This window comes from Chiloscyllium plagiosum, unplaced genomic scaffold, assembly GCF_037043375.1.
Source record: "Chiloscyllium plagiosum isolate Xiang-an unplaced genomic scaffold, Cpla_swu_hap1 HiC_scaffold_27, whole genome shotgun sequence".
Classification (NCBI taxonomy): domain Eukaryota; kingdom Metazoa; phylum Chordata; class Chondrichthyes; order Orectolobiformes; family Hemiscylliidae; genus Chiloscyllium; species Chiloscyllium plagiosum.
The window spans coordinates 58807818-58818439 of NW_028270165.1; positions in this window are offsets into that span (position 1 = coordinate 58807818).

The window sequence follows — 10622 nt, forward strand, 5'->3', positions numbered from 1 at the left end:
GAGTGGCTCCCAATGCGCAACTCCGCTCACCTCAACTGAACAACTGTAAACAAATTACTCAGTGGTTCAAAGGAATGCTCGGTTTTGAATCTGCATTGTGTCATGTACCTTCGAGAATGATGTCAAAACACCTTCATTGTTGTGATGGAGTATCCTGTTGAGCAGAATATATCCGTTGTCAAATTTCCCACGTTCTGTTGGTCCAACTCCGATTTCACTCAGAATCACGAAATGTGTGACAGCGCAGACTGAGGCTACGCAGTCCACCTGAGCTCTGCTGGTTCAACACAATATGTAAATAAGTGTCTCATTCTGTCGCCTTCTCCCTGAAAATCTGCACATTGTGACATTGAACATGCCCACCGAATTCCCTTTTGTGTCCATTGAATCTGCCTCTTTGTCACTGTCAGACAGCGACTTACTGACCCCACTCCCTGTGCGAAAACGGTCTTCCTCATGTCACTTTTACTTATTTTCCTGATGACTTTAAATCTCTGCCAAATCGTTCTCGATCCTTTCAGGTCTGGGAGCATTTTCACTGCATTATTTCCTCTGTCTAAAACCCTCATGACGTGGAAAACTTCAATCAGACAAGCTTTCAGTCCACTGTTCTCCAAAGAGAGCTGCCCCAAACTTTCCAATCTCCCTTCATTGCTGACATCCCTGAGGACGGCACCATTCACGTTAACCTGTTCAGAGCTGTCTGCAATTACTTCACTTCCCCGCTTTCTAAAGTATCACCCTCAGAATTGAGCGTAATACAGATGGAGGATTCATTCAGACTCGGATTGCGCGGGCGAAAAATCTGCAATACTGTTTTCACTTTGAACAAGTGTTTCCCTTCGCCGTGTTCACTGCAATGGCAGCTCTGCACCGTCCCTAATTCAGGCAGTCCGATCTTATTTAACGAAGCGGCTTTTTGAGAAAATTCTTCAGGTATTTTTGCTCAGGTCAATTTAAGGAATGATGGATCACCTGGGATTGGAACCCGGGAATTCTCACGCGGCTGCATATGCTCGAAGACCCAAAGCTAGAATGATATCCCAGACTAACGAGCCACCAGCCATGGGTGCAGCCACCTCCGGAAGCAGCTGAGACTTGCTCAGAACGAAATACATTGTGCATTGCTCCCAGAATTGCAAGCAGGGAAGAGTTTCAAGAACATCTGCTTTTCTTTCTGTCTCCCTGCTCCCAGGACGCTGCTGTTTGTCCCGTCCCCAGGGACCGGGCTGTCTCCACTGGTGGATAATTGAACCATTTCGTTTCTACTTGCAAGCTGTGCTGGTGGAAGGCAGAGCCCATTCACTCTTCTGCTCTCTCACACTATTACGTGAGGCAGGAGAAGTCAGTTACAGTCATGCGTAGGAAATGGGCAACTTTGAACGTGTTCCAAAGGACCTGTTAACGTAGAGATAGAAAGATGCTGTGCTGTTGGGACAGAGAGAAATGGACACCGGAGACTCTTCCCTCAGGTAAATTGATATGAGTACATTTTTGTGCAGCCTGCTTGGTGTTCAGAATATGTCTTAACACAACATTCCCGCAGGAAGTCTTTTCTTGCACCGTTGGTTTCTTTACTGTGTAAATTTGACTTGTGTATCGATGTGATATATTGAGCTCAGATACCCGAAGTCTTGGGAAACAAATGACATGGCAAGGAAAAGAACAGATCGCCGTTATACGGGAAAGCTGCTAAAGACATTAAGTGAATAGGAGAAAATGGTTTCGCTTCTGGGTTATGATCCCAGCATGCACCCGCTGTGCCATTCTCCTGCATTGCACGGTAGCTTTTCCAGAGAAGTATTCAGCTTTTCATCTGGCGTGTGACTTGCCTGTTCGAGAATGATGTCAAAAGATCTTCACTGCTGTAGCGTCATGTGCTGGTGTGCAGACATGTCGCCGATGTGCAAATATAAACTCAGAGAGCAATGTACACTAGAGACTCTGAGCTAGCTGCTCATAGTGTCGTTTCCCCAACGGAGCATGAAGTATAAACTGGGTGACTGCTTCGCAGAACATCTCGGTTCTGCCCGCAAAAAAAGGCCATGAGCTTCTGCTTTCCTGCCACTTTAACACGCCACCCTGTTCCCTGGCCAACATCTCTGTCTCAGGCTTGCAGCAGTGTTCCAGCAAAGCTCAGCTCCAGATGGAAGAACAACGCCTCATATTCCACTTCAAAACCCCACAGCCCTCGAGTTGCATGACTTTAGGGCCTGAAATCCCCCATGTCCTTGGCCCCGACCACACACATACGAGCCCTTGTTATCACACAGTCTGCTACGACACACTACTTATTGTTAGCCACTAACGGTCTCCATTAACAGTTATTCACCCTCCCACACGGATCGTTATTCACTCCTTTGTCCCTCCTATTGTTCTCTCTCTGAGTTGGCGGGAAAGAGAGCAATGTGCACTGGAGACTCTGAGCCAGCTGAAACTTGCTCAGTGTGAAGTACATTCCACTTTGCTCCAAGAATTGCAAGCAGCACAGAGTTTCCAGAACATCTGCTTGTCATTCTGTCCCCGGGATACGGTTTCTGACATGCGGATCGTCTTGTCGGTCACGTCGGAACCGGCGTGGCGAACTACTGCAGGGAAGGCACGAAACCACAAGGTGTGCGTTTCAACTTTATCAGCTCAGCTCATTGGCATCTTAGAGAAGTGGTTTTGCGATTCAGTTCATAGGAAACCGACGAAGAACAGGAGAAGACAACTTAGACCTCCAAAAGCACGTTACTTGAACGGTTTCGCGACAGTATTGGTATGATCCGGGGCATTCAGACACTCAGGAAGTCGTTTGAAAGGCAAGATGCTGAACAGAGTACCATTACAAAGGAAAGTCGCACTTTACCTGCACATTTGTCGCAACCTCGTCTACTGCATTCGCTCGTCCTAGTGACTTTAAAGCTCTTTCGAATCACAATAGATCCTTTCAGGCATGGGAGCATTTTCACAGCATTATTTCCTGTTTCTAGGCCCCTACTGACTTGGAAAACTTTGTTTCTCCGAGGAGAGCAGGCCCAATTTTTCAATCTACCTTTATTGCTGACATTCCTCAAACACCGCACCACTCACTTCAACCTGTCTCAACGCGATCTCCAACCATTTCACTTCCCTGTTTTCTGCCTCATTTGTACTCCAGGCAGCCCAACCTCGTTTTACGAAGGTGCTTTTTGAGAAAAATAATGGGGTATTTTTGCACAAATCAAGTTAAGAGACGCAGCCTCGTCTGGGATTTGAATCTAGGACCGTGCACAAGTCTGCACAGTTAAAGACTCTACCTGAGAATCATGCCCCGAGACCAAAAGCCAAACAGCGGCTATTGCCCCACCCACCACACACCTCTTGAGCCAGCTGAGACTTGCTTGGTGTGAAATACATTTGACATTGCTCTAAGAATTGCAAGTGACAAAGAGTTTCCAGAACAGCTACTTCTCATTGTGTCTCCCTGCTGCTGTTTGTCCCGTTGTTTCGAAACTTTTCTCTGACACCCGAGTGGCCAGTGACAAGTATTGCCCTCCTCAACGTCGGATACAGAGAACAGGAGACCACTCAGAGGTTGTCACCTCAACTGTGCACATTGGGCCAGTATATCATTGTGAAATACTTATGTCGAAGCTTTTTTGGGAAGCGGATGAGAAGGCAAGGGGCAGAACAGAGCGCGGTTACTGCTAAAGCTGCGAAAGACGACGTTGAATGAATAGGAGAGAATGGTTTTTCTTTTGGGTTATGGTCCCAACGCGCGCACGCGTTGTGCCATTCTCCTGCATTGCTCGGCAGTTTTTCCAGAGAAGTATTCAGCTTTTCATCTGGTGTGTGGCAGGCACGTTTGAGAATGACGTCAAAAGATCTTCACTGCTGTCGTGTCATATGCTGTTGTGCAGACATATCGTCGATGTGCAAAAATAAACTCTGTCTAAATTCCCACATTCTCTTTTTCGAACTGTGATTTCGCTCAGAATCACTAATTTTCAAAACTCGCAATATTCAAACTTTAACAAAGTGCTCATAGAAATGATTAGTGAACACCTGGAAGAAATTCGTCCAAACTGAACTGGGGAATTTCGCTTTGAGGGGTCTTGAACTTTAAGTGGAAGGAAGGGACGTTTGTCTCGAGGCTGTTTAATGTGGAGATGTGTTCTCCATGTAAACTGGTCGTAGTTGACCATCCCAGTGCTTCCCGATGCAGGGCTGCCTGACCCCCAGGGAGGTTTACGTGTAGCAACTGGAGTGAATCCAGAGAGGGAGCAGATTCTGCAAAGGTGCTCAAATACTTTCTATCTCTCTTTTAGGTATTTTCCTTGTGTATTCCCTCAGTTTGGCACGTATGCAGTTTGCACCCTGGAAAATGATTGCTTTTTTCCTCATGTTCACAATTAAAAATGTAGTTTCTCATGGAACTGAGCCGCAATGAAAGGATTGGCATATTGATTTAAATGTGTACACGTATTTAATTTTAGATTAGATTTGAATGAAGTTTTCCTCTAAACACACCTAAGCCTATCTGGCTGCATGAGGGATTTCAGGTTTCTGTGTGCTGGGTATTATGTGATCAGCAGGCATCTGGCAAACTACAGGAACTGCCACCTATGTTATGTTCGTTTAAGTGTACTGCCAGTGATCACTTATTTTGTGATTTTTGGTGCAGGAAGACGTGCCGAAAGAAATCTGAAAACAAATGATGCATCAACTTCTGACAGATCCACTTGATTCACTGGGACTTGAATATCAGCAGCCATTCCAATCAAGAAGGCATGTTTGCTTTTGTTTGCTTGAAAGATTTTGGACACTGGTGCGGCAGAAAGAATACTGAGACACCGAGTGAGGGAGATTCAGTGCGGTGACTGTGAAAAGTGCTTCATACCATTTACTCAACTGGGGGAATCAACATCTCACCCCTCACGGTGGGGAGAGACAATGTCCCCGTTCTGATTGTAATTTCAAACCCAGACCAACACAAGGAAAGCTCTCCCAATGGGGAAGCTGTGGAAATGTGGGGACTGAGGGAAAGGATTCCCTTCCCCATCCCTGCTGGAAACCCACAGACGCATTCACACCGGGGAGAGGCCATTCACCTGCTCGGTGTGCAGGAAGGGCTTCAGTCGGATCAGCCATCTGGAGACGCACGAGTGGGTCCACAAGTGAGAGAAGCCATTCACTGCCCCATGTACGGGAGGGTGTTCACTCAGTCAGCTGCACTGCTGACCCACCAGTGGGTCCACACCGGAGAGAGGCCGTTCACCTGCTGTCAGTGCCGGAAGGGCTTCACCTGCTCCTCCCACCTGGGGAGGCACCAGCGCGTTCACGTGCCATCGCAGGGGGAGGGAAGGAGCGATGGCCGAGCGCCACAAACAACCCAGCTCTGGGGACTCTCAGGTTCGAATCCCGTCGCGGCAGATGGCAGAATTGGGATTCGGTCAGTAATCTGGACTTCAGAATCTAAGGATGAAACCATTTTCAGAGGGCAAAAACCCATCTGATTCACTCATGTCCTTTTCAATGATGGAAACTGCCATTGCGGGAAAGGATTCACTCAGTCGTCCCAGCTGCATGCTTTACCCGGCTGTACGAAGGATCCAGTTACAAAGGGACAACTCAACTGACCAATAATAAAGAAAGTGTGGTGGGTGGAGTGGGGGGGAGTGCGTGCACTTTGAGCTTGAGGTGTTTTTTTTAAAATAAAAGCTACTTTTTATACGCCTTGTGATGTGGAGATCTGAAGCTGTAAGAAAGTTGGGTCGCAGTAAAGGTTACCTGAACTTACCGCCAGGCTTAAACTCTCATTGAAAGCTGTGAGATCCAACAGCTTCTCATTTCTTTCAGCCATCAGCACCGGGTTTCCAATGTCGTGTCTCAGAAGGAGCAGTGAATGAGTAGCTAGTATTGTTCGAAATTGTAAATTTGGCAGGACTGCAGGTTTATTGTTTCATTGGCATTGCAAAGTTTACTGGCAACAGTGGGAGGTGTGGGCTGTATTCACTGGAAACAAAGTTTTAAAATGACACAAACACCAGGGTATAGTCCAACAGGTTTATTTGGAAGCACTAGGTTTTGGAGCGCTGTTCCTTCATCAGGTAGCTGTTGAGTAAGACACCGAATGTATAGCAAAAGATTATAGTGTCATGCAACATAAATGATATATTGAAGAAACCTGTTAAGTCTTTCATCTTTTAAAATGGGTTGCAGATTTCGCTTCATTAATCTGTAAATCCCAGAACTTCTTTTTAGTAAAATTCTCCAGGTAACTTAATGTTTTATAATGGGAGGTGATACCTCAGGTCAGACAACGCATGAGAGCTGTGAGGTTCGAGTCTTTCTGTATCCAGGTCCTGAGTCAGACTGGTTCAATTTCCAAATATTTAATCCTGCAAATGCAATTCACCCCAAAGACTTCTATGTGCGAGTGCATGCATGAGACAGAGCGTCTGTGTGTGTGCGTGTGCATGCTGGGTAAAGTGTGCGTGTGATGGAGTATAATTGTGTGAGAAGGTGTGCATGGATGTGAGTGTGAAGGGTGTATCAATGTGTGTCTGAGAGATAGCCTGTCTATCAGAGAGGGTCTGCATGACCGTGTGAGTACTTGAGTGTGTGTGTGTGTGTGTGTGTGTGTGTGTGTGTGTGTGTGTGTGTGTGTGTGCGTGTGTGTGTGTGTGTGTGTGTGTGTGTGTGTGTGTGTGTATGCGTGTTTGTGTGTGTGTGTGAGAGAGAGAGTTTGTGTGTGTATTGTGTAGCTGGGTCTCCTGTAGTGAGACATGATCCAAGGTCTCAGCTGAGTTCATTCTCGTGTGTTCCAAACTTGTTATCAGCCTCTGCTCGGCCACTAGAAATGATTAAGCAGTTAAGCAGTTTCACAACAAACGTTGATTCTCCTGCTCCTTGGATGCTGCCTGACCTGCTGTGCTTTTTCAACACCACACTCTCGACTCTGATCTCCAGCATCTGCAGTTCTCACTTTCTTCTCATGGGCGAGGTGGGACTTGTCTTTTATTCACTCATTCACTCCTACAGCCTGTCCTTGGTTTTGGCCTAACTGTGCATATATCAATGCAAGTTTCAGAAAGATTTCTACAGCTTGTTTTTTTTAAGAAAAGAACATTCTTCCAGACTTTAACAACGTTTCTGAATATATGATTTTAGCTATTCTCAATTTTAAAAATCAGTCATTTCTCGCACACCCTGTTTCCCAGGTAGAATCGTCACCACCCATTCTCTCCCTCTCCTTAAAAGGGTTTGATACAGCGATCAAAGAGGGCTGAGGCACCAGAAAGGAGGGGGAGGGGCGCTGGTGGGGGTGGAGAAGGGAGAGAAATGGAGAGGGGGACAGAGGTTGGGGGGTAGAGAAGGACTGGTGTTCAGAGGGTTATGGGGAGAGAATGGGGGTGCAGTGTGGGGAGAGAGAATGGGCAGGGGGCAGTGGGTGGGGAGAAAATGGACGGGGGGCAGAGTGTGAAGAGAGAGACAGCTCAATCCTACCTTCGCCAGAACTGGTATCAGTGTCCAACGAACGAACCCACTCCTCCCACAGCAGACTTCGGGCAATCATTTCTCAATATACGCATGGCTAAGCCAGTGGAATCATATCATCCCTACGGGCCATTCACACCGACCTTCCCAACAGCATCCCATCCAGACCCACTCGATTATGCTCCAGCTATGCAATTCCACATAGCTATTTCCTGATGAAGAGTTTTGCCGGAAACGTCGATTCTCCTGCACCTCGCACGCTGCCTGACCTGCTGTGGTTTTTCAGCACACACTCTCGACCCTAATCTCCAGTATCTGCAGTCGTCACTTTCGCCCTGTAGGGGGTGAATGTTCTATGTGGAGTAAGTGAGGTCTGCAGATGCTGGAGCAGAGCTGAAAACGTGTTGCTGGAAAAGCGCAGCAGGTCAGGCAGCATCCAGGGAACAGGAGCATCGACGTTTCTGGCATAAGCACTTCTTCAGGAATGAGGAAAGTTTGTCCAGCAGGCTAAGATAAAAGGTAGGGAGAAGGGACTTGGAGGAGGGGCGTCGGAAATGTGCTCGGTGGAAAGAGGTCAAGGTGAGGGTGAATGTTCTATGCCGAGTCTTTTGAACCTCTTCAAATCTTTCCTCCTCACCCTAAACCTATACCCTCTAGTTTTGGAATACCTTTACCCTGGAGTAAAGGCAGGAACGTTGAGCAGCCAGACTAAATGCAAAAGGAACAAAACGTCGAGGCACAGGGAAAAAAAAAACAGTTCGGTAAAAAAAAATGGTGTTGGCATTTTTCTCTCGTATTCGCATTTGGACACTTGAAATTTGTCATGATCTGGAGGTGCCGGTGTTGGACTGGGGTGTACAAAGCTAAAAATCACACAACACCAGGTTACAGTCCAATCGGCTTGTTTAGAAACACTTAGCTTTCGGAGCGTGGCTCTTTCATCAGGTGGTTGTGGAAAAAAGGCCCTGACCTTGTGGTTGCCTGCCACTTTAACACATCACCCTGTTCCCTGGCCAACATCTCTGTCTCAGGCTTGCAGCAGTGTTCTAGCTCCAGATGAACGAACAACACCTCATTTTCCACTTGGAGACCTTACAGCCCTCCGGTCTTCAATATCGAGTTCCATAACTTTAGGGCCTGAACTCCCCCATGTCCTTGACCCCTACCACACAAACGACTCCTTGTTATCACCTCGTCTGCTATGACACACTACGTATCGTTAGCCGCTAACAGTCTCCATTAACAATTATTCGCCCTCTCACGCAGATCGTTATTCACTCCTACGTCCTTCCTATTGTTCTCTCTCTGAGCTGGCGGCAAACACAGCAATATACATCGGAGACTCTGAGCCAGCTGAAACTTGCTCAGTGTGAAGTACATTCCACATTGCTCCAACAATTGCAAGCAGCAAAGCGTTTCCAGAACATCTGCTTGTCATTCTGTCCCCGGGGCGCTGATATTTGTCTCATCCCCAGGAACTGGACTACCTCCACTGGTGGATAAATAAACCATTTTATTTCGACTTGCACGTTGTTCTGCGGGGTGGGACGGGGTGTAGGATGGGGTGCGGGTAGAGTCCATTCGCTCTTCTGCTCTCTCTCTCTTTCTCTCTGAAACCCTTGGGGTGAGAGGTGTCAGTTACATTAATGCGAGGAACATGAACAACTTTGATTGTGAACTTTGTCCAAGGGTCTGTTATCGGAGAGATAGAAAGATGCTGTGCTGGCAGGACAGAAAGAAATGGACACCGAGGACTCTTCGCCCAATTAATTCACATTGTTGTGCAGCCTTCTTGGTGTTCAGAAATCGTCTTCACGCAGCAATCTTACGGAAAGTCTATTGCAAAGTGGGCATTGCTTTCTTTTCTGCGACCGTGCAGCAGTTAACATCTGAGCCCCAAGTGTCCCAGATGAAGAGAATCCGAGTGAAACCTTCACTCACTGAGAGTCATCCCCACGGCCCTGAGCTGAGGGACTGCAGGCAGTCCAACACGGAAGGGACGGTTAAACATAAAGCAGTTTTGCCCCCTCAGCCTCTCTGTTCCATAGAGAGGCAGTGGGACGGCATAAACACGTAGCATCATTCTCGGCGAGACAGAAGCCGTTCAGCCCATCGAGTCCACGACGACTGTCTGTCACTTGTCTCTCTCTCTGAGGTTCTTCACAATCGGTGGTATCCGTCCGAATAGAAGGGGACTATGTCTGAGTCGTGATGCGGTTTCTGACATGCTTGACATTCTCGTCTGAACCAGGGTGGCGAATTACTGCAAGGAATGGACAAAACCGCAAGGCATGTGTTTCAACTTAACCAGCTGATTGGCATCGCAGAGGTCTGGGTTTGCGATTCGATTCAGAGGAAACCGACGAAGACCAGAATGCCACTGAGACCTCCAAAATCGTGCCACTTGATTTGACGAGCGCATCGATACGCTAACATGCCATTTGGACATTGGGTAAGTAGATGCAAAGGCAGCTTGCAGAAGAGAGCACCCATCCAAAGGAAAGCAGCTGGAGGTGACATTGAAGAATAGCAGAGGACGGTTTCGATCCATCGACCTCTGGGTTATGGGCCCAGCACGCCCCCGATGCGCCACTCAGCGGCCGCACGCGGCGCCCCTTCCACAGAACACTTCAGGTTTTCGTCTGGCACGCGGCAGGCACGTTCGAGCCTGATGTCAAAGACCTCCACTGCTGTCGTGTAATATGCTGTTTCGCAGACGTATGGAGGCTGTGTAAATATAAACTTATTTCTAAATTCCCACATTCTGTTGTTCGAACTGTGATTTCACACTGAATCACAACATGTGTCACAGCGCAGACGGAGGCCATGCGGCCCACCTTCGCTCTGCTGGTTCTACACTTAAGTAAACGTGTGTCTCTATTCGTTTCATTCTCTCACCTTCTCAGCGTAAATCTGCACATTTGAACGTGACCATCGAATTCCCTTTTGTGTCCATTGAATCTTCCTCTTTGTCAGTGCCAGACAGGGACTTACTGACCCTAACCACTCCCTGTACGAAAACGTTCTTCCTAATGTCACTTTTACTTCTTTTCCTCGTGACTTTAAAATTCTGCCGAATCGTTGAGGATCCTTTCAGGTGTGGGAGCATTTTCACAACATTATTTCCTGTTGCTGGGTCCCTCATGACTTGGAAAAGT